The following is a 25,334-nucleotide window of genomic DNA, read 5'->3' as shown; positions in this document are numbered from 1 at the left end:
TGTGATATAAGGTTGTGCTTTTTTTTTACTATTAAAGAGTCTACTAACTTCAGAAAAGATCTATTTTTTGCACAACTTTCTATGTCCATTTGAAAGCTTAAAGACCACGTAGCCTGTTTCAAGCCAATGTTCAATTGAGAAGGGGTAAGAGCCAAGACCTGATTGCAGTCTAATTCTAGCCTTTCTAGAATGTAGGAAACATTCTTACAGATGGTATGCCTGAAACTATTGTTCACCAGAATTTCTTATCTCAGCAAGGACCTTAAAGTATTATCCTCACTCCTTGCGAGGCAAGCAACCCAGCGTATAACCGCTGCTAAGCCCTGAACAAACACACTTATTAAACCCAGTTCCAGCCTTAAGGCCATCACAGAAGTAGCTGAATTAACAGACAAAAGTTTCTAAGGGATTTGCCTTTCAACAGATTCAAAAACCCCCATTTAGAGGAAATCAATCAATTCCAAACCATATAGGAGGGATGCTGCGATTTTTTCTCAATGGACCGTTAAAAGGTGTGTAAAGCGCCTCCTTCCAGTGGCCATCTACAAAGCCCCTAAGCCCCTTGCTTGACAGCCAACTTTGGATTTATTATTTTCTATGTGTGCTTTATCTCTAAGATTCCCACAGACTACTTTCCCCCCAAAAAAGTGTATGAGTTCACAATTTCCAGCTTTTGAGTGCCTCAGGACCAATGGAAATTAAGGAACTTCATTTTTTGTTTCCATGGAAGTATACAAGCTTGCTTTTTCGAGGTATTAACCTTTAAAAAGTGGGCCTCAGTGTTCTGTGACAAAAACTGAAGGCGGTTGTTTAGGCCTTTGGGGGGTTAAGTCGTAAATTAGGATATCATCAGCATTTAGTAAGCAGCAAACAGAATTCTCGCCTATTTGAGGGGGAAAAACCTTGCTCTGGGAGAGGTAAGAGGGGAGATCTGAAATATATAGAGAGAAGAGCAAAGGTGCCAAGAGGCATCCTTGCTATAATCCATTTAGATTGGGTATCTCTTGGGATGAACCCTTGTCCCCCCTAAAAGTATTCTACACCAAGTGGAGGAGTGAAACGCTATCACTGGCTCAAGAAGAATTTTAGGCATATCTAAGTTAGCCAGCTTTCTCCATAACAAGTCCTTATAAACTTTGTCAAAAGCTGTTGGAAAGCCGATAAATGTGGCATAGACCATTCCACCTCTTACTTTCACATACTTTTCGGTGATGACTTATAATGCTGCAATATTATCTAAAGTGCTATGATTCCGCCTAAACCCTATTTGCTTCAATGGAATGATATTGTTCTCCTCAGCCCAAATAGTTAGTCTGGAAAGCAGACATTTAGCAAAGATTATCCCCACTGTGTCCAGAAGGGTGATCTGACGATAGTAGGCTGGACAGTTCTGATCAGCTTTCTTAAATAAAGGCACAATAATACTACTGACCCAGGAGAGTGGAATACTTCCAGAAAGGAAGCACCTTCTAAAAATCACAAAGAAAACCTTAATCCATGAGCAAATATCCTGTTTTATTACTGAAATGGGTAATTCGTCAGGACCCATGGCGGCGGAGAAGCGCATAGCTCGAATGGCCAGCTCTATCTCCTTTACTGTAGGAGGGTCAATGGAATGTGACCCATCACTTTTGGGAAGCCGGAAAAATGTAACCCCATTTGGTGCATTAATTGCGGTGATGAATTCAGTCCAATGAGCTTCAACTATGGCTACAGGGGAAGAATGCATTCTTGACCCACAGCCTTCGCCGACCAATGACCAAAAACATCTAGCGTGACCCTTTACCACTGCTTTCCTGAGATGGATCCAAAGCCTGTCCAAAGAGACTCTTGTGAGCTGGGCCTTCAAGTGCCTCCTTTTCCTTTATATCAGGGCCACCCTGGAGTTGCTTTCAGATGAACACTCTAAGGCCCAAATTTATACTTTTTTAGCGCTGCATTTGCACCGCTTTTTGACGCAAAAACGGCGCAAACGTACAAAATACAATTGTATTTTGTAAGTTTGCGCCGTTTTTGCGTCAAAAAGCAGCGCAAATGCGGCGCAAAAAAAGTATAAATATGGGCCTAAGTACTGAATCCTAACCAGACAACCTATTTCCCTATTCAGGTCAAGTAATGGACGAGGAATCACCTTGTGTCTACTTTTGGGAGATCTTAGAGAGTAGCTAATTAACAGCTGCTTCCTAGGTTTTGCAAAGTTTTGAAATTAATTTCCATCCCAGTTATCTAGCTCTGCAACAGCAAGTTCTAAGATCTCTAACACACCTGAGATCCTTGTGCGATCCACTGGGTTCTCCCTGTCTTTTTATCGAAAATGGGGATTGACCCACCCACCTTGCAGGTCCCCTTCATTGGCATGTTCATTTCCGAGAAGAAAAGCAAATTGTGGTCACTAATAGGAGTATTTATAATCTTTAACCTTTATAACCTAGCACCAGGGAATCTAATATTGGCTTTCCCCCTGGGGAAACATGCGTAATGGAAGCAGGGGAAATCAAGGGAGACCTTCCATTAGCTATGATACAATTACTTCTCCTAAGTAGATCAAGTAGACGTTTCCCTCTCTTATTCAGTTTTATCGAGGGGGGGAAACACAGGATGGAATTTGCAGGGTTTCCTCTTTCTCGACCTCGCGGACTTGGCACAAAGCGTTATTGGAAATGTTGCAGTTTAATTCTCCAACTGTTAGTAAATAGGGAAGATACTCACTATCTAGAGCATTTTTTATGTAAACAAAAACCTTCTGCAACAAGGCGTCATAGACTGCTTGGGGGGGATGTAGGCATTGACCAGTAACAGGGGGTAGAGCGCCAGGACGGATTATAAACCTGAAGGGCTAAGGCCTTAAAAAAGTTGTTAAGATCTTTATAACAATCATAATTCCACTTAAGTTTAGTTGACAGCAAGCAGGCGACTCCCCCTTTAGCATGCCCCCTTCTAGAAGGATGGCCTTACAGTCAATAACATTGAGGCAGATGCTAGTTGAGGAGTTGAAACAGGAACCTAGACCCTGCACCTGATTTAAGACACTCGGGAACCAACCCCACCAATCCAGACCATTAATGCTTATTGCTCGGGGTGGTTAATGCTTCCCACAGTGACACCTGCCTACCATTCCCTCCAAGGGAAACTGTCACATCCTGCAAATCTACCCTGGGCCTAAACTCATATTGGTCCTTTGAGTTGGGTGACCACATCAATCCTGCAACACTGCAAGACATCAGCATTTCGAAGGACCAATGTAGTCAAGCCCTTAAAGCAAAAGGAAATCCTTGAGTTAAAACCTACATTAGAATACAATAGAGAAACAAGGTCAACGCCACAGCTTTCAATTGACTTCAATGAGCCAGACTCCGAGAAGCAATTTAACAGAGTAGATCTATTCAAAATTATATCTGCATCAAAGATTGGAATAAAGTCTACTATATACGTATCCACAGAGAATCCCATTGTGGGAAAGCCTTCCGAAGATACAGGGCCATTAGAGTCTCCCTTCAGCCTGGGGAACGAAAATATCAAAGCTGTTGGATTCAATGCAGGATGTGGACCAGGGGGGTGAATAAAGAACGGCTCACTCTTGGGCTCCCTCCCATGCTCCCTGGTGGCTGCTCCTATAGTCCCAGATGCGATCCCTGACACCAAAGAGGAGGGAGAAATCATGCTAGATGCCTCCATGCATTTTTGTGAGGGATTCGTCATATCAGAGAAATGTAGTTTCCTTCTGCCTTTCTTAGTAATCCTTTGAACTGGTCTTTTCAAACCTTGGCAGAGGAGCAGGCGACTCAGGAGAGCAATTCTTTTTGATTAGACAAGGCTTTAAATATTGGGAATACCTCCTGTTCAGGCTGATTAGACTTTGCCGACCGTTTACTCTTAACCGGTAAGGGGGTCAAAAATAAATCATATGAAGTCCACTGGGCTATCAAACGCTGCCCTTTTATCGATAGTCTCTTTACACTGGGATTTACCAGCCTGCGTGCTCACCTCCACGCAAGAGCGCACAATGGCATTCTCTACGGCTCATACAATAGAAATGGGGGGACAGCCAGTGACCCCGAGATGTCTTGATTCAAACTTCTGTTTTTGTTATCTTTGGACAATTCCTTCAAGATGGGTGTCACAGAATCAAGAATACAGTCAGACCCTTCTATAAATTTCTCCAGAAGTTTGAAAATTAAGGATAGCAGATTTTCCAAGCTGTTCAGGGAAGCAGAGAACCTAACCTTCTAGTCTGGAGGTTGACTAGGCAAATTACCGCTTACTTCCAGAACTGGGGTCACAGATAGGTGAGAGTACACAGAGTATTGGATGGACGGGGAATTTTTTCTCTAGAGTCCAAATAATCTCTTCCAAACATCCAGTCTGTATTTACTATGTAATTGATCCCAAAGATTAACAATTCAGTCCATCATCAATGTCCTCTTCCAAACATCCAGTATGTATTTCCTACGTAATTGATCCCAAAGATTAACAATTCAAGTCCATCATCAACGTTAACACGTACCCCTCGGACTTCTTCAGGACCTCCTGTGATAACATATTCATAAATGGTGTTATACAAAAAGATTATAATAAGTCACTTACAGTTACATGCCAGTCCAGATTAAGACTTATTATATTGAATTAAACTGTGAAATATAAAATTTCTTAAAATTCCAGCACTGGGAACCTGAGTCATTATTACCATTAGTAATGAGATCAATTTATATTAGCCCTCTAGATAACACAATTACACCATTACAAGTGAAATAACCATCCAATTTATCATCATAAACATGCAAATCTCCTACATAAAATATCGTGCTCCCAATGTGTTTCTAAAAAACCAAATACATTCCCATAAAGATCCACAATATGTGACTCATAGTGACTGGGTTCATAACTTAGATCATGCATTACATTTTCAGGAAATAGGAGGGATTAGCCCGATAATATTATCGGTCATGATTATAATGCGTCAGTTACTCAAGAACATGAATAGGTATGCCCCACAGAAGCATAGATATTCATTCAGTATAGGTACATTATGTTTTTTAATATTTTTACATTATATAAAGTAAGGATAAGCCAAATCTTTACTTTTATTTGGGGTATGTATCAGAGATAATAAGTCTCTTTAACATTAATGTTCTGAACATCACGGAGGGTAGTTACACTAAGTAAGATAATAGAAGTTCTGATAGGAGGCATTGTAATCGGCTTCTACATTCCTAATATTGTATAACATAAAGAAGGGAACATATGGGTTCCATTTTTGCCTATTTACCTAAAAGAAAATTAATATAGCAGATCGAGGTGCAAAACCTCGACGTTTTGATTTGGAAAACGAACGAGCAGAATTGAAACTACGCTATTATAGTCTGCTTTCGCTTTCTACCATCCCGAAAGTGTGGATGGTAGCTTTCTGTATTCCGTTTTCTCTTTTTAATTATTAGAGAAACGCTGAAATAGATCGAATGCGGGGAGCTTCGCAGGCCTTTTCCCCCTCCTGTGCCGGGCCTTTTTTTGCCTATTTGGGGCAGTTCGCGCTTAGGCCCTCATAACTTTTTGTCCACATAAGCTAACCAAGCCAAATTTGCGTCCTTTTTTTCCAACATCCTAGGGATTCTAGAGGTACCCAGACTTTGTGGGTTCCCTTGAAGGAGGCCAAGAAATTGGCCAAAATAGAGTGAAAATTTCGTTTTTTTCAAAAAAATTGGAAAAAGTGGCTGCAGAAAAAGGCTTGTGGTTTTTCCCCTGAAAATGGCATCAACAAAGGGTTTGCGGTGCTAAACTCAGCAGCTTCCCAGCTTTCAGGAACAGGCAGACTTGAATCAGAAAACCCAATTTTTCAACACAATTTTGGCATTTTACTGGGGCATACCCCATTTTTGCAGTTTTTTGTGCTTTCAGCCTCCTTCCAGTCAGTGACAGAAATGGGCATGAAACCAATGCTGGATCCCAGAAACCTAAACATTTCTGAAAAGTAGACAAAATTCTGAATTCAGCAAGGGGTAATTTGTGTAGATCCTACAAGGGTTTCCTACAGAAAATAACAACTGAAAAAGAAAAATATTGAAATTGAGGTGAAAAAAACATAAATGTTTCTCTACGTTTTACTCTGTAACTTTTCCCTGCAATGTCAGATTATCGAAAGCAATATACCGTTACGTCTGCTGGACTCCTCTGGTTGCGGGGATATATAGGGCTTGTAGGTTCATCAAGAACCCAAGGAACCCAGAGCCAATAAATGAGCTGCACCCTGACGTGCGTTTTCAATCTATACCGGGTATAAAGCAATTCATTTGCTGAAATATAAAGAGTAAAAAATTGCTATCAAGAAAACCTTTGTATTTCCAAAAAGGGCACAAGATAAGGTGTTGAGGAGCAGTGGTTATTTGCACATATCTGAATTCCGGGGTGACCAAACTAGCATGTGAATTACAGGGCATTTCTCAAATAGATGTCTTTTTTACACACTCTCCTATATTTGGAAGGAAAAAATGTAGAGAAAGACAAGGGGCAATAACACTTGTTTTGCTAATCTATGTTCCCCCAAGTCTCCCGATAAAAAAGATACCTCACTTGTGTGGGTAGGCCTAGCGCCCGCGACAGGAAACGCCCCAAAGCGCAACGTGGACACATCCAAATTTTTGGAAGAAAACAGAGGTGTTTTTTGCGAAGTGCCTACCTGTAGATTTTGGCCTCTAGCTCAGCCGGCACCTATGGAAACCTACCAAACCTGTGCATTTCTGAAAACTAGAGACCTAGGGGAATCCAAGGATGGGTGACTTGCGGGGCTCGGACCAGGTTCTATTACCCAGAATCCTTTGCAAACCTCAAAATTTGGCTAAAAAAACACATGTTCCTCACATTTCTGTGGCAGAAAGTTCTGGAATCTGAGAGGCGCTACAAATTTCCTTCCACCCAGCGTTCCCCCAAGTCTCCCGATAAAAATGATACCTCACTTGCGTGGGTAGGCCTAGCGCCGGCGACAGGAAATACCCCAAAGCGCAACGTGGACACATCCTAAATTTTGGAAAAAAACAGAGGTGTTTTTTGCGAAGTGCCTACCTGTAGATTTTGGCCTCTAGCTCAGCCGGCACCTAGGGAAACCTACCAAACCTGTGCATTTCTGAAAACTAAAAACCTAGGGGAATCCAAGGAGGGGTGACTTGCGGGGCTCGGACCAGGTTCTGTTACCCAGAATCCTTTGCAAACTTCAAAATTTGGCTAAAAAAACACATGTCCCTCACATTTCTGTGGCAGAAAGTTCGGGAATCTGAGAGGAGCCACAAATTTCCTTCCACCCAGCGTTCCCCCAAGTCTCCCGATAAAAATGATACCTCACTTGTGTGGGTAGGCCTAGCGCCCGCGAAAGGAAACGCCCCAAAGAGCAACGTGGACACATCCAAATTTTGGGAAGAAAACAGAGGTGTTTTTTGCGAAGTGCCTACCTGTAGATTTTGGCCTCTAGCTCAGCCGTCACCTAGGGAAACCTACCAAACCTGTGCATTTCTGAAAACTAGAGACCTAGGGGAATCCAAGATGGGGTGACTTGTGTGGCTCGGACCAGGTTCTGTTACCCAGAATCCTTTGCAAACCTCAAAATTTGGCTAAAAAAACACATGTTCCTCACATTTCTGTGGCAGAAAGTTCTACAATCTGAGAGGAGCCACAAATTTCCTTCCACCCAGCGTTCCCCCACGTCTCCCGATAAAAATGATACCTCACTTGTGTGGGTAGGCCTAGCGCTCGCGACAGGAAATGGCCCAAAACACAACGTGGACACATCACATTTTTTCATAGAAAACAGTGCCTACGTGTGGATTTTGGCCTCTAGCTCAGCCGGCACCTGGGGAAACCTAGCAAACCAGCGCATTTTTGAAAACTAGAGACCTAGGGGAATCCAAGATGGGGTGATTTGCGGGGCTCTGACCAGGTTCTGTTACCCAGAATTCTTTGCAAACATCAAAATCTGGCTAAAAAACACTTTTTCCTTTCATTTCGGTGACAGAAAGTTCTGGAATCTGAGAGGAGCCACAAATTTCCTTCCACCCAGCGTTCCCCTAAGTCTCTCCATAAAAATGGTACCTCACTTGTGTGGGTAGGCCTAGCGCCCACAAAAGGAAATGGCCCAAAACACAACATATTTTTTCACAGAAAACAGAGGTGTTTTTTGCAAAGTGCCTACCTGTGGATTTTGGACTCTAGCTCAGCCGGCCCCGGGGGGGGGGGGGAATGCCCTAAAATAAATTTGACCCCCCACCCCCCCAAACCCCCCCTGCCCAGGTGCGACCCTTGCCTACGGGGTCGCTACCCCTGCGTGACATTGGCGCCAAAAAACAAATTCCCGGTGCCTAGTGGTTTCTGCCCCCTTGGGGGCAGATTGACCTAAAATCGACCAATCTGCCCCCAAGGGGGGCAGAAATGGTCTAAACACAGTTTGCCCCCCAGGGGAGCGACCCTTGCCTGATGGGTCGCTCCCTATCTCTAAAAAAACAAACATACAAAAAAAAAAAAACACAAAAAAAATTTGCCCTGGCGCCTAGAGGTTTCTGCCCCCCCCTGGTGGCAGATCGGCCTAATATTAGGCCGATCTGCCCCCAGGGGGGGGCAGAAATGGCCTAAAATAAATTTGCCCCCCGAACACCCACTCCCCCCCCCCCCCGGAGGGACCCTTGCCTATGGGGTCGCTTCCCCTGCGTGACATTGGCGCCAAAAAACAAATCCCCGGTGCCTAGTGGTTACTGCCCCCTTGGGGCAGATTGACCTAAAATCTACCAATCTGCCCCCAAGGGGGGCAGAAATGGTCTAAACACAATTTGCCCCCCAGGGGAGCGACCCTTGCCTGATGGGTCGCTCCCCATCTCTAAAAAAAACCAAACAAACAAAAAATAATTTGCCCTGGCAACAAGAGGTTTCTGCCCCCAGGGGGGGCAGAAATGGCCTAAAATAAATTTGACCCCCGAACACCAACCCCCCCCCCGGAGCGACCCTTGCCTACGGGGTCGCTCCCCCTGCGTGACATTGGCGCCAAAAAACAAATCCCCGGTGCCTAGTGGTTTCTGCCCCCTTGGGGCAGATTGGCCTAAAATCGACCAATCCACCAGAAATGGTCTAAACACAATTTGCCCCCCAGGGGAGCGACCCTTGCCTGATGGGTCGCTCCCCATCTCTAAAAAAAACCAAACAAACAAAAAAAAAACACAAATGTTTTTTTTTGCCCTGGCAACAAGAGGTTTCTGCCTCCCCTGGGGGCAGAAATGGCCTAAAATAAATTTGCCCCCCGAACACCCCCCCCCCCGGAGCGACCCTTGCCTACGGGGTCGCTCCCCCTGCGTGACATTGGCGCCAAAAAACAAATCCCCGGTGCCTAGTGGTTTCTGCCCCCTTGGGGCAGATTGACCTAAAATCGACCAATCTGCCCCCAAGGGGGGCAGAAATGGGCTAAACACAATTTGCCCCACAGGGGAGCGACCCTTGCCTGATGGGTCGCTCCCCTTCTCTAAAAAAAACACCAAACCAATAAAAAAAACAAAAAAAAAAAATTTGCCCTGGCGCCTAGAGGTTTCTGCCCCCCCTAGGGGTAGACCGGCCTAATACCAATAGGCCGATCTGCAACCCCAGGGGGGGCAGAGATGGCCTAAAATAATTTTGCCCCCCCCCCACCCCTACCCCCCCCCGGGGAGCGACCCTTGACTACAAGGTCGCTCCCCTTGTGTGACGGCGCAAAAAAAAGATCCCTGGTGCCTAGTGGTTTCTGCCTCCCTTGGGGGCAGATAGACCTAAAATCGGCCGATCTGCCCCCAAAGCGGGCAGAAATGGCCTAAATACATTTTGCCCCTCCAGGGGAGCGACCCTTGTCCAAGGGGGTCGCTCCCCATCTGTAAAACAGAAAAACAAAAAAATCCCTGGTGCCTAGTGGTTTCTGCCCCCCTTGGGGGCAGATCAGCCGAATCAAAATAGGCTGATCTACCCCCCCCAGGGGGGCAGAAATGGCCTAAAAAAATCCCCCCCCCCCACCCCCCCCCCAGGGAGCGACCCTTGCCTAAGGGGTCGCTCCCCTTGCGTGAAATTCACGCAAAAAAAAAAACTCCCTGGTGTCTAATGGTTTCTGCCCCCCTTGGGGGCAGATTGGCCTCATCAAAATAGGCCAATCTGCCCCCAAGGGGGGCAGAAATGGCCTAAATATAATTTGCCCCCTAGGGGAGCGACCCTTGCCTAAGGGGTCGCTCCCCACCTAAAAAATAAAGAAAACATAACAAAAAGAAAAAAAAAAAAAAAAAGATCCCTGGTGCCTAGAGGTTTCTGCCCCCCCTGGGGGCAGATCGGCCTAATAATAGGCCGATCTGTCCCCAGGGGGGGCAGAAAAGGCCTTCCCAAAAAATTGCCCCCCCTGGGAGCGACCCTTGCCAAAGGGGTCGCTTTGTTGCGTAACATTCGCGCGCAAAAACAAACTCCCTGGTGTCTAATGGTTTCTGCCCCCCTTGGGGGCAGATTGGCCTTATCAAAATAGGCCAATCTGCCCCCAGGGGGGGCAGAAAAGTCCTTCCTAAAAAAATGCCCCCCTGGGAGCGACCCTTGCCCAAGGGGTCGCTCCCTTTTGCCAATTTCAAGGAAAAAAAAAAAATCCCTGGTGTCTAGTGGGGTTTCAAAAGCCGGATTGCAAGCAATCCGGCTTTTGAAACCTGTGAGAGACTTCAAAGGGAAGGAAATACATTTCCTTCCCTTTGATGCCTCTCGGGGCCTCCCCCATGGGATTGAAAAAGAAATGCAAAAGCATTTCTTTTTCAATCGCGCTGGAAGCTCTGCTTCCAGCGCGATGGGGGAGACCCTGTGACTAATCAGCGCGCCCTCGCGCGCTGACGTCACAGGGGGGGTTGGGGGGGTCGGGGGTGGGAGGGGAAGGGCTTCCCCTTCCATCCCTGACTTGGGGGGGTGGGGGGGAACCCCACAGAGGGAGCGAGAGCGCTCCCTCTGGGCTCTGTGCACAGGACGTAATGGTTACGTCCTGGGCACAGCAGCACTGTGCCTCAGGACGTAACCATTACGTCCTGGGCACAGAAGGGGTTAACAATTTTGGAGCGTACTCGCACACAAAGTAGGTAAGTAAATTTTAATTTGACATAGTGGGGAATTATATTTCCCGAGTATTTGATTACATGGAGGACGTTTTACTAGGAGGGGAGATTCCATGTTAGTTAAATTTCAATGCGATTCTTGCAGGAATAGAGAGACCAGTACACAAGATTTGGATGTGATTTAGAAATGCATACAAAGTGGTGAGTGTGATTTAATTTTATTATTTACTGTAATGAAAGCGTTATAATGTAAGTACCCTAATATAAACGATTTTGGAGTGGGAGCATTGGCTTGGGATCCCCAGAAGGAGAAGAATAGTCCTTGACCTAATACCCATAGCTCCTACAGAGTTCTAAGTTCAAATCAGGCAAGGTGAAGTCTTGAAGCCCAGTGACAGGAGTCCCTTTAGCCCTCAAGTGGACAAAGGAATCCTGGAGAACTTTAGCAGACTTAACTAATCCTCCGAAGGTCTCTACAGGCAGAGGTGGGCTAACTAGCAGGAGTGGGGAGGAGGTAGAAAGGAACATGGCGCCCTGAACGAGTTCTGAATGTTCTGTGAAAGGGCCTCCTGGGGAGCAATGTACTCTTCTCCCCCTTGGTGTACTATTGGCATAGTAGGACTTCTTTGAAACCCCCTTGAACAGGCTTCCACTTAGCCCCATGACAGCTGTCATGCCGAGGGTAGAGTCAAGCTTTGTTCCCTCCTGAAGGATTTTTTCTTTTTCCCATAAAGTAAGAATTTGATGCTGGCCCTTCAACCGTAAGGTTGGATTGACCTTATTTCAAAGGGGATTGAGTTTAGCTTTTTTACATGTCCTTTCTGGGTGAAAGTGGCCTGAGCCCAGTTTCTTTAGGGTCATCATTTTTGCCTCTCCTCCAAACCACCAGAACCAAGTAAAAGCAGAGGGTGCTAAAGAAGACTCTCACCTTATTCAAAAGCAATATCCAATATGGTTTTAGAGGCCAGTCCGCCTGGATTCGAAGTTCCTCCCCTCTCTTCTCCTTTCCAGACTGGTCCGAATTCGCTGTTCCCTAAGAAGCGGGGTAAACCACTTTTGACGCACTTCCAGGGTGCTCAGCAGTGTTGTGTCCCTCAACAGCCCGGGGGCAAGCGGAGCAGGACAGCAATGCGTGGCAAGCCACACTGGCCTAATGCCAGCTGCTTCTGCTGCTAACAGGTTGCATGCGGTCTAGTGCCTCCTGCTCGCAACAGGCACTGCAAGCTCCGGGTTCTCCAGTGGCTCCAGGCACCACGCCTCTCACCCAGAGCTCACACAGGAGACTATTTAACCTTTTCCCCACTGAAATTCCAGCCCACTCCTTAGTCCAATGATGTGGGCTGAGCACCAGTGGAGACACACTATGTGGCCAACTGGGATGGTACCAATGCCACAAGCCCACTGACGCCAACTCTATACCCCTATGCTACTGCAAAGGACGGAGGGGGCAGGCGGATTGTTATAAAGGGCTGGATTGGTCCAAAAGTTAATGCGGTGGCCGTAGGAGGGGGTGACCAGGAGCAGAACGTCAAATAGCTGGGGACGCAAGAGAATTACCCCTTCTTCTCCCTGCTTCCAGCGACAGGATGGTGACCAGGCCTGCAGGACAGCAATACAGCAGTCGGCAGTTGGGCCGGTGGCAAACACTGTCAGTGAGACTCCCTCTTTTTCCCTGCTTCAAGTGGCAGGGCAGGACGGGTCAACGGGCCGGGCCAGACGGGGCAGGTTGGTCGGCGGCCAGGGGGGTCCGGCAACAAGCACAGCACAGTCAGAGCAGCTTGCCAAGGATTCTGCCAAGACTCAGCTGGGGCGGCCACAGCTGTCCAGCCGACGCTCCTCCTTCTTCCTCCTCGCTTTACTCTCTGGACTCCAAGCAGCTTCCCAGCGGCCCGCTCCATGCTTCCTTTACCAGCGGCCTCTGCTGCTCTCTGCCTACAATACTGCCAGCATTAAATCTGTCCATCTCAAAAGTTATGTTTTTTGGCATAGAATTGGAACAGTGTCATCCATGACTAGACAGAAACGAAAGAAAGACTTTTGTCATTATTACAGCAAAACATAGGATTAACTTTTTCTGTCCATGTCAAGCTGAAAAAGACAAAAGTCTTTAGCCATTTCAGGCATAGTATTACAGCTGTGGATTGGTAAAATACCATCCAAGCCAACCTAGAATGAATATAAGCAGCACCAACATGTTTTTCACTCTTATTAGAGCTTATGAGATAAGTATAACATAGTCCAGACACAAGGGATTAGCTAATGTACCACTGCCAAATGCCATTTCAACCTTCAAGTAGTGCATAAATTATGCAAGCAGATGTAGATAATTCTAGGTAGTTCCCAAGTTGTAGATGGAGAGCAGCTTGTTCATATGGAGCACTCTACAACTTAACTCATATTCTAAACCTGCTCACCTCAAATGTCTTTTTCTGAGCACAGTTTGTAAGTAGAGAATAAGCAGAGCGCCATCTGCTCCAACCAGAAAAGTGGAAACAGCTTTGAGCTGAGCAGATTTACAATGTAATGTACTTTATTATTTAGACAAAAATAACAATATCTCTGAGCTTTAAAGCCTAATTGCTCAAAGAAATGTTTTTGAATCTTACCTTTGCAAAATTGGGAACAAGCAGGTTAGGATTTGAAAATGGTATGAAATGCTCCCTTTTCTGGTAAAATGTACATCAGTACTAGATGAGTACATATCCTAATGAATCAACCTACAAACCAGGAAGAATCAAACTACACTCTACGACTTTATTGGTGGTCACAACCGATCCTGCAGACCCTTATCATTGTGAAGAAATTCATTGCAAGTGGTATCATAATATTTTAGGCTTCTTAATGCAGCACGGCATGCTGCAAAAATACAGAATCAATCGGCTTGGTGTATTAGGAATAATAATACCATAATATTTAATGCTATACACTGGTTGAGTGTATTAAAGTTGGTTTGCAATTCATAGTTATCGAACATCCACACAGGTTCACTTTGTTGATGCTTGCATGTGTTTGGTACTTGTATGCTTTTACATGCATTAATGCATTTTCCTCTTTCCACAAATATATTTTCTGTCTTTGGTAGTTACATCATCAATATCAATATCAATATCAATAACAGAATAGAAATGTCATATTTCCTTTCCTTTCTAATTAAATAGCAGTTTTAAAAGTGAATTTTCTGAATCAAATTGTCTGCATACGATTTACATTTACTTGAACAGAATGGCATTGGGTACTTCCTAGCTTTTGACATATGGCGTGGAAGGCATTCTGCATTGCTTATTTCATTATTTAGTAATCAGGCTAGCTGGACACTCTGTTTGCTACTTGCTAGTTTCAGATACCAAACAATGTATTGTGTGGAAGACATATTGATGTTTTTAACAATTGAAAACCCTCTAATTAACTGAAGTAGATAGTTTGAAATTACTAAAACATTTATGAAATGTACTAAACCTAGTTAACCATTCAGAAATATTTTTCAAAATGGTTAAATGTGCTTAACAATGGATACTGCTCTGCAGTGTAGAAAAACGTGTTTTAAGGGCATCCCTTTCAAATTCCAAATCGGTATTCTGTGTATCAACAGTTTGCAATGATAATTCTGGTTTGAAACCATTGAAAGGTTATCTACTTTCAAGTTGGGGTGGTAACTGATTACCTAAAGGGAACTGCTATTCTCACTGAAGTTCCTGAAAATGGAAAACCTTTTTCAAGTACCCAGTCTCCTTTAACAAGCTCAGGCAGCTTTAAAAATTCAATTTTGAAATACATTTAAAGAAATGCTGACTCTTTCAAGCCTCCATCTTGTAAAGGTAGTCAATCAGGAGTCTCAATTTGGAGTCTGCCCAATGAATACAGTTTAGGCAGATCATTCAGTCACCGCTCCCCTCGAAATCATTGTTTTACAAACAACCTGTTAGCGCATATTGTGGTACACAACATCTTTTTTTGGTTGTAAAATGTTAGCCTGCAAGTTGAAACTGCTTTTTGTGCTAGGTACATTCATACCTTTGGCCTCATGACCTCTACTCTCTTCAATTTCCACCAATTGCATTTGAGATCTCTAACGTGTTTTTTCCACAATACACGCATTTTGCATTTTGTTCAGATGTTTCTCAATACTGGTTCAAATGTAATCACATTTCCCCCCCTCAGTATAGATTATAAATATAATGGTTGTAATTCCAACACCTCAGGGCTTTCTTCTTAATAAAAATGGTTTTGAATAAATTGTACAAGTTTAGACATGTGTTACACATGTATTGGTCCTACATTTATAAGACAAAAACAGAGGTTTTGGTCAATCATGTAATTTGTTATGGTGCTATTAATACATGCATCTTATTACATACACTTTTTCTGACATTTACTGTTCAACCAATGAAACATCTGTGGATTATTCATTATTAAACACAAATGAATTGTTGTGGTATTTGTTTTTATTAGGCTACTCATTTATTCAAAATAGTGCATGAATGCTTTTGAGCATCGGACACTCTGACCTATGGCCGCAGGCAAACGCTTTTCAGCTTAAAATGTAGCCTCTTTTCTCCATGTGTATGCCTTTACCTCCAACCTCCTTTTATCCAAGGTCCATTGTGCTGCACTGGCCCTACTGCCTGTCCTCCCTGGTCCGCTCATTGCCCCTTCTCCTTCCCCATTGCTTTCTGTTCTTTGTGTGCATGCCCCTGACCCCCTTCATGCTGCCTGCTCTCTCTGATTAATTTGCTACTCCTCACACCCCTCCACCTAGCCATTGATTCTCTATACACGTCGCTGCCCCTTTCACATTTGTTTTCTGAGTTCAGCTTGATGGCCCTGCCTATTTCAACCTGCCCCTGTCCACTACTCTCATGCTTCTCTGCTCTCTGTGTTCCTTCTGCCTCCATGGTTGTGTTGTTGGTGCTACAGTCATTCTGTCTACCCTTCTTGGTTAGCTTGCTACTCCTGCCCCCCTCTGCCCTGCCCTCCATTTTCCATTAGCATGCCCCTGTCCCTTCCATCCTGCCCTGCGTGGTACACTATGCTGCCACTGCCCCTGCCACCTGCCCTCTGTCGTCATCTTGCAGCCCAGACCCCTGACCCCTCCCTCCTGCTGTGTTTGGGCCATTGTTCTGCCTACGCCCCCTCCCACCTACCTTATGTGGTGTGTTGTGCTGCCTGATTAATCCGGCCTGATCTCGCAGATCAGTTTGCTACCACTACCCATGCCAACCTGCCTTCCACAGTAAGCCTCCTACCCCTGTCCTATTTTTCCCTCACTGGGGTGAGTGTTTATGACATGCAGCAGGGGGGTAGGTAAAGTGGGGCAGCTGTGAGGTTATTGGCTGCATGCTAACAGGTTGCGCCTTGTCTGTAACCTCTTGATTGTGGATCGCTGGGGTTGGTAATTGATTGCTTTTTATGTAAGAATGATACTGTGGTATACTCCTGTGGTACAAGGAAGGGAGCTACCCCAAAAGATTCACAAAACTAGCTATTTACTTGGGCAATGAGAAAATTAAAAAGAAAATTTAAAGCTAGAATATTTTTGAGTAAAGAATTAAGGCCCTCATTATGAACATGGTGACAATCACCGCTCCGATGGCGGTGGCAGTAACTACCGCCATGAGGCTGGCGGTCCTGACCGCCAAATAATGAGGCACATGAGAAACAGCCAGCGGGCTAGCTACACACTGCCAGCATTGTAGTGCCAACAACGACGGAAGATGTTGCCCACAGGCCGACGGAAAGGCCCCACTCACCCATCAAATAATGAGACACAATACTGCTGTCAGTTCCGGGGTGGGCGTGGCGGAAACAAACCAAATAAAAGGAAACACTCACCGTAGGCACACACAACACGCCAAAGCAGACATGGAGAGAGAGTTGCAAATAATGCCAGTCCTGCTCCTTGCAATATACCCCCACGACCGTGTCCGCCAACGGAGATGATGATGGTAAGTACCGCAACCTAGTAAACAAGGGAAGAAAGGTCACAGTTACACACCTACTCACCTCACCCACCTTGCAACGCACTCCCAACCCCTCACACCATCATAAGCCATAAACACTGGAACAAGAGGTACTTACCCAACACAAGGCAAATAAAACCTCCCCAAAGTACACACATGCACACCACACCCATACAATAAAACGATGAACCACGTCTCCATAGTGTGCCAACAGCACCACTGGGCACACAAACCTTATTACAAAATAAATAAAGGAATGTCCAAATAAGGCCATTGGCCAGTCCATGAGAAACAGCCTGAAGGGCCCAAATGGCCCAAACTTGACTCCCACATGTGAACATGGTACTCCACCCTAAAGGGGACATCAATGGAGCAGCCAGGCATCTCAGGGAGACAGGGGCATGGGGTGGCGGGGGTAGGGACTTACGTCTGGGGGGGCTTGGGCTTATGTTTGGGAAGTGGAGGGGGTTTGGGTTTGCTGTAGGAAGGTGGGGGAGCGTGCTTCGACCGGCGGGTGGCAGATGGACCTGGGGCAGCACAGGGCTTCTTCCGCTCCGGGGAAGGGGCACAGGAATGGGAAAGGTAGACTGAGGCGGACTTAGACGAGGAAGGAGTGGACAGGGCAAGGAGATAGGCACATTTGAGTACGAGACGGGGTGGGCCAGTGGGTTTGAGGAGGTCAACACAGGACAGGAAAAGTTTTTTAGGGGCAGTTGGGGTAGACATGAAGGAATATGTGGGAGTGGAGGTAGAGGGAATGCTTGTAACTGGTGTAGGTGTGCTGGACATGGATGTAGGTACCTGTACAGTATGCTGAGGTGTGGTGGATGTGTGTTGATTGGGTGCCTGGTAACATTTGAGTCTTGGGAGGGAGGGGTGGAAACAGTGGGACAAGACAGGCTGCCAGTGTAAATGGATGTTGCCTGGTTGTCTGCAGGTCTGGTGAGTGTGCTGCATGTGTCAGTCAATGTCGTTGTGGTGAGTGAAGGTGTGGTGTCTGAGGTGGATGAGTGGATGTCTGATGTTGTGGTGACTGCAAGAAAGGGGCCAGCAGCAGTGAATGAGGGTGCAGTGCTTGTGGGTGTGCATGTTGAAGTGACAGACAGGGAGGTGGGAGCGGTGGACACACTGGGGGAAGTGGATGTTGTTGTGTGTGCCTCTGTATGTTTTGTGTGGTTGTATGCCTGTGGTGGGAAGTGTGGTGCTTGTGTTTCTCTGTGTGCTTCTTGTGTGTTGATGTGTGTGCATGGCTGGCTGAAAGTGTATTTAGGATGGGTGAAGGTAGTGGGGTACTGGAAGGGGTAGAGGTGATTGGAGGGGGGATGGAACGAACAGGGACACAGGCTGCCGTCAAAGAGGAGGCCAGAGCTTGAAAAGATCTCTGTAGGCCAGACATGGCACCATGAATGCCTTCCAGGTATGCATTGCTGCATCTGGGATGCTAGCTTCTGGATGGCATTCACAATGGTTGTCTGCCCTACAGAGATGGTCCTCAGGAAGTCAATAGCCTTCTCCGTGAGGGCAGAAGGGCTGACATGGGCAGGGGATGAGGTGTCTGGGGCGAAGGAGACGCCCACCCTTCCGGGTGATCGGGCACGGGCTACTGGGTGGGAAGCAACTGGGAGGCCGTTGATGGTATGGGGGTGGCGGAAGATGGGTGGGCCCACTAGGGTCCGCCACCACCAGGAAGCTTCCATCAGAGGAGGTATCAGAGTCACTGCCAGCAGTGGTAGTTGCCTCCCCCGTGGTACTCCCCTCTCCCTCCAACCCACTTGTCCCCTTGGCATCGGTCGAGTCTGCCTCCTTGGAACTGTAGGCCGCTGCATCCCCACTCGCCGGTGCCACTGCTCCCTTGCCAGATGATGCTGATGCATACAAACAACAGAAGGGCACAGGGGTGGGGAGACAAAACATGACAGAAATCTGTAAATACCTGAATGAATGTACATACTTGGAGCACACAGACTCCCATCCAGCTTACACACCTACACGCAGCACCTACAACTATAGTCAATACTATGACCCTGACTTGTGGCCACTACCCCAGCATAAAACTAATTTCCCACGTGACACACGGACCTGATGAACTGTTGATCTGCCCCTAACTATTTCTATGCCCATAAGGAGCAGGACTGCTGGAAGACACCTGTCAAAGTGCCTGCCACTAGACAGCATACATACCACAGCACCCAAACACATCCATTAAAGTGGTATGAAACATCTTGGTACTCACCACCTTGTGGCTGCTGTGCTGCCTTCAAGCACCCATCTGAATCCAGATATGCCACCACCAGAATGCGGCACATTAGGGGGCTCAGGGTCAGACAGGCACCCCTTCCTCATTGGGAGGCCTTCCCCAGCTGGGCCTCGCAGGTCTTCCTGGCCCAGCGCCACAGGTCCTCCCACCGCTTCCTGCAGTGGGTGCTCTGCCGGTTGTAGACCCCCAAGGTCCGCACCTCCCTGGCGATGGCCTGCCAGAGTCCCCTCTTCTAATTGACGCTGACATGTATGGTACACACATAGAAGAAAAACAGACGTCAGGATACGCCCATTTGATACAGCTGACATATCGTCCCCTATGGGATGGACACTACACAGGATAATTTTACCACCTCACTCACAGTACTTGCCACATAATCTACGCCTGTGCAGTTACAAATCGACCACACATGCATACAGGCATCTGCCACCATCACACACATCCATGCAAGGCAACCGCCAACTCACCTACTCCTCTAGTCGCCCATATAACTTGGCATACAGGGGGAGGACCCCTTCCTCCAGTTTCTCGAGCTCCTCCGTGGTGAAGGCCTGGGCCCTTCCCCCTGTGAAACATGTCATTAGAGTAACCAGAATCAGGACACAGCAGCACACACAGTGGAGTACTTTCATGCACAGGATCCGGGAGTCAAGTGAAACTGGTGTGACGACATGGCGTACGCTCCGCGGCGGTGTGCACCGTCACTGCCGGCGGCGATCATGAAAGGCCCAGGTTCCCCATTGACAACCATGTAAATCAATAAATGGATGGATGGCAGGGAACACCGCCTTCCAGCATGACAACTACAGCCAGAGGAATGATGTCACTTCCACTCCTTCATATCTGGATGGCAGGAGGCTGCCATTTTGCTAGCACCACTTACATATTTCCTGGTCATGGGCCCCATTCAGGGCCTTCAGGTCCCAGCCCTTTCTTGCCTGCCCACATGAGTGCCTGTTCCCCACATCAGTCCACAGGTATCACTGCATACGTGTCACAAAAGTTGTACATCAAACATTGCTTGTGTGTGTCACCAACGTATTGTACAGCAGTTATTTATACACAACATGTTTTGGGTGTGTATGTGTGTCCCTCATGTGTGTTCTTTCCTCCTCATAGGTACAGACCCATGTGGCGAGGGAGGGTCCCATCTGTGTACAGACCTCCTGTTGATTTGGAAACCATGGTGGAACGTCACATCATTGTCACCTAAGGACTCAATTGTACAACAATCCATGACCTATGTGCTTTTCTGGATCCTGTACTAAGACCAGCTAATCGGAATCAGCATGCCATCCCTACTGAAGTGCAAGTGCACTCTGCACTCCATTTCTTGGCTACGGGCTCATTTCAGGTGACAGTGGGCATGGGTGCAGGGTTCTCACAGCCAATGTTTAGCTTCGCCCTGCCCAAATTCCTGGATGGATTTGTACAACACTTGTAGACATATGTCAAGTTTCCCCAAAGGGCTGAATGCCCTGCCATCAATTCTGAATTATATGCCTATGCTAACATTCCCCATTTGATAGGTGCCATCGATGGCACCCATATAGCTCTCCTCCCCCCAAGAGTGAATGAATAGGTGTACAGGAATAGGAAGAACTTCCACTCAAGGAATACACCATTGGGGTGTACTGCTGACCAGTACATTTCACATGTAAATGACATGTTTCCATGATCAGTTTATGATACATTTGTCCTGAGGAACAGCAGTGTGCCACACATGATGGAACAACTACAAGGGGACAGAGGTTGTCTCATAGGTGAATATGTATGACACTGGATCAGTACATAGCTGACAGCCAGGCATCTGCCAGTAATCCTGTTTCAACCACTTTTGCAGGTGATTCTGGCTACCCCAAATTGCAATGGCTCATGACACCTGTGAGAAATCCCAGTACAGATGCAGAGAGGAATTATAATGAGGCCCATGGACATACTAAGAGGGTGATTGAGCGCACAATAGGTCTCCTGAAGGCTACATTTTGTTGCTTCCATCTCTCTGGGGGATTCCTGTGCTTTGGCCCTGACAAGGTGTGTAGAATAGTGGTGGCCTGCTGCATGCGGCACAACATGGCTGTGAGGAGAGCTATTCCCCTACTAGAGGAGGAGGGTACTGTACATCCAATCCTGCTACCTCTGAGAGGGGATGAGAGTGATGGTGAGTATGAAGAGGGGGAAGATATCCATATTCAGGAACCAGCTGATCCAACTATACTTCCAGTGACTATGAGGTACTGTTCACTGATGATGTTGTCTGCACTGCATAATGTTTGACTGACTCATTTGTTTGGGGATGTGGTGTCTGTAGTCATTGGAACTGGTACCTGAAGAATAAGGTGGCATGTGCCATGAAATCAAACATGGTGTACATTTCGGTTTACTCCAGACGTTGTTGTGCGTGGGATACCATTCCTGCAATAAAGGTATGAATATGGAATTGACTGGCAAATGCATTCACACACTTGAATATTCATAATGACAGGGGACATACGGTTTGTTGTAAATGTGTTTTATTTGGTGTCACACTTGCATTGGTGTGCTGTACAGTGATAGGGAGTGGGCTCATGGTGGATGTCCATACTATGTACATGGGCTCAGCGATTGGTGGCAGTGGGTATTGGTCCATATGTCCTTTGCAAGTTGTTAAGTTGCTATTGGCCGGTGAGGATGGTAGCACAGTGGCAAACTTGGGAGACAATTCAGGTCAAAGTCACTTCTTATTGGGTTCTTGGTTTTGGCAGGTGTTCCAGTGCCATATCTGGGTCTGAGGGCCCGTTTGAGTGTCTGGTGCTGGGCTACACGGGTAGGGGTGCTGCTCTCTTGTGTGTCCTCTGCCAGTGCCACCAGTCCAGTTGCTGCTGCTGATGTAGAGGGCAAGTCTGTGTCCTGGTGAGTGGCAGGGGCTTCCAGGTTTGTGGGGGTCTCAGGCTTGGTTGGGTAGTAGTGCTGAGGCACCCCTGCAATAGTGACCATGGTGGCATTGAGTTGTTTCCACTGCTCCATGGTCTATTGATGTCGGGCTACCTGCAGCCTTTGACTCTGCTCCAGGGTGGCCAGGATCTGGCCCATCCTGTCTTGTGTATGGTGGTATGCTCTGAGGACCTCAGAGATCACCTCCTGGACTGTAGCATCCATTCTTTTGCCTCCCCCCAGGGCCACTGAGGCCCTCCCACTGGGCCTAGTCCCCTATGCCTGTGTCCCCTGAACAGCTCTGGTACTTGCACTGGGGCCATCATCATCCTGCCTGTTAGTTGGTGGTGACTCTGGCCTCTGTACTGATGGTCTGCCAGTCTGTGGCCTGGATACACTAGTGTGGGGTCGTTTGGCCAGAGCTGATGTTGGTGGCTGAGTGGTAGGAGTGTCAGTGGTATCCTTGGTGGGGCTGCTGGAGGGTGACAGTCCAGGAGTGTGTTAGGGGCCAGGGTAATCATCACTGTCCATACATCCCTCTCCAGTGTCCTGAATGGTGCCTCTGTCTCCCTGTGGGGCGCTGGCACTCCTTGTCCTTCTGGTCAGGGTGGAATGGGTGGTGGTGCCTGTGGGGGAGGGAATGGACATGAATGTTTCATGCACTAATTTGAATAAGGATGCACAGCTCTGCCCTATTTTGTGCTGTTTAATCCCCTGTTGGGCAATTCAGGGACCTATTGTGGGGTTGTGCTTACATTTTGCATTGGATGTGGAGGTGCATTGTGGGTGCCGTAGTGCCATTGTAATTCCTTGCAGGGGTAGGTGGCAGTGCACAGGGGGAGGGATTTTGGCCTGTTAGTGGGTTTGGTGGGTGTTAGAAATGGGTTTTTTTGTTGGCAGTCAGGTTGCCCTCTGTCCAAGCAAGAACCCCCACTCTAGTCAGGGTAAGTCACACACAGTCTAAAATCAGCCTGTGCCCACCCTCTGGTAGCTTGGCACGAGCAGTCAGGCTTAACTTAGAAGGCGATGTGTAAAGCATTTGTGCAATAAATCATACAACACCATAATATAACACCACAAAAATACACCACCCAGTGTTTGGAAAAATATATAATATTTATCTGGTTATCTTCAGGTCAAAACGATCAAAGTTGCAATATGAATTTGTAAAAATATCACTGAAAAGTGATATAAAGGCGGTCATTCTGACCGCGGTGGTCGGCAGTCGCCGCCCGCCAAGCGGTTCCCGCTGAAAGACCGCTCCGCGGTCAAAAGACAGCGGCGGCCATTCCGGCTTTCCCACTGGGCCGGCGGGCGACCGCCAGAAGACTGCCGGCCGGCCCAGCGGGACAGCCCCTTCAACAATGAAGCCGGCTCGGAATGGAGCCGGCAGAGTTGAAGGGGTGCGATGGGTGCAGTGGCACCCGTCGCGATTTTCACTGTCTGCAAAACAGACAGTGAAAATCTTTGTGGGGCCCCCAGGGGCCTCAGAGCACCCGTTCCCACCATCCTGGTTCTGGCGGTGGACACCGCCAGAAACAGGCTGGCGGGAAGGGGGTCGGAATCCCCATGGCGGTGCTGCAAGCAGCGCCGCCATGGCGGGTTCCCTGGGCCAGCGGGAAACCGGTGGGAAACCGCCAGCTCCCCTTTTCCGACTGCGGCTTTACCGCCGCGGTCAGAATCGCCCAGGAAGCACCGCCAGCCTGTTGGCGGTGCTTCCGCCGCACTCCGCCATGGCGGTCATGGACCGCCAAGGTCAGAATGACCCCCAAAGTGTCTTAAGTCGTTAAAAAGTAAACAAAGTCTCTTTCAAGCACAAAGTACCTGGTTTCTGGTGGAAAATCTCCTCAGAGGGCCACAGAAGAAGAGATGCGTGGAAAAAGGGTGTATGCGTTGATTTCTCCCCAGCACACACGGACTTGCGTCGTTATTTTTCACGCAGGAAGTCGTGCGTCGTTTCCGGCGCGCAGACAGTCTCTTTCTGTGGATCGCAGGGAATTACCAGATGTCCCGGGTCTGTGCGTGGATTTTCCTGCTTGTTTTCCGGCTGTACGTCGTTCTGCGGGGCTGCGCGTCGAAGTTTCGATCTCGCGGCAGGCGTCGCGTCGATTTCTCCTTGGAAGTCGGGCGGCGTTGTCCTTGCGGGGCCGTGCGTCAAAGTTTCGATCTCATGGCAGGCGTCGCGTTGATTTCTCCTTGGAAGTTGGGCGGCGTTGTCCTTGCGAGGCCGTGCGACAAAGTTTCGATCTCACGGCAGGCGTCGCGTCGATTTCTCCTTGGAAGTCGGGCGGCATTGTCCTTGCGAGGCGTGCGTCAAAGTTTCGGTCGTCCCGAAGGCGTCGCGTCGATCAGCGTCGGTGTGCGGCGTTTTTCTTGCTGCGGAACAAGCTGTGCGTAGAAAATTTCAGCGCACAGAGCGTCCAAGTGAAAAAGAGAAGTCTTTTTGGTCCTGAGACTTCAGGGAACAGGAGGCAAGCTCTATCCAAGCCCTTGGAGAGCACTTTCACAGCCAGACAGGAGTTCAGCAAGGCAGCAGGCCAACAGCAAGGCAGCAGTCCTTTGTAGAAAAGCAGACAGGTGAGTCCTTTGAGCAGCAAGGCAGTTCTTCTTGGCAGGATGTAGTTTCTGCTTCAGGTTTCTTCTCCAGCAAGAAATGCACCAAGCCCCCTTTCAGTTCAATCCTGTCTGCCAGAGTCCCAGTAGGGGGTGTGGTAGTCCTTTGTGTGAGGGCAGGCCCTCCACCCTCCCAGCCCGGGAAGACCCATTCAAAATGCAGATGTATGCAAGTGAGGCTGAGTACCCTGTGTTTGGGGTGTGTCTGAGTGAATGCACAAGGAGCTGTCAACTTAACCTAGCCAGACGTGGATTGAAGGGCACAACAAGATTTTAGTGCAAAGAAATGCTCACTTTCTAAAAGTGGCATTTCTAGAATAGTAATATTAAATCCGACTTCACCAGTCAGCAGGACTTTATATTACCATTCTGGCCATACTAAATATGACCTTCCTGTGTTCCTTTCAGATCAGCAGCTGCCACTTCAACAGTGTATGAGGGCAGCCCCAATGTTAGCCTATGAAGGGAGCAGGCTTCACAGTAGTGTAAAAACGAATTTAGGAGTTTTACACTACCAGGACATATAAC

This window comes from Pleurodeles waltl, chromosome 7 (assembly GCF_031143425.1).
Source record: "Pleurodeles waltl isolate 20211129_DDA chromosome 7, aPleWal1.hap1.20221129, whole genome shotgun sequence".
In the NCBI taxonomy this organism is placed as follows: domain Eukaryota; kingdom Metazoa; phylum Chordata; class Amphibia; order Caudata; family Salamandridae; genus Pleurodeles; species Pleurodeles waltl.
Note: the sequence above shows the minus strand (reverse complement) of the source record.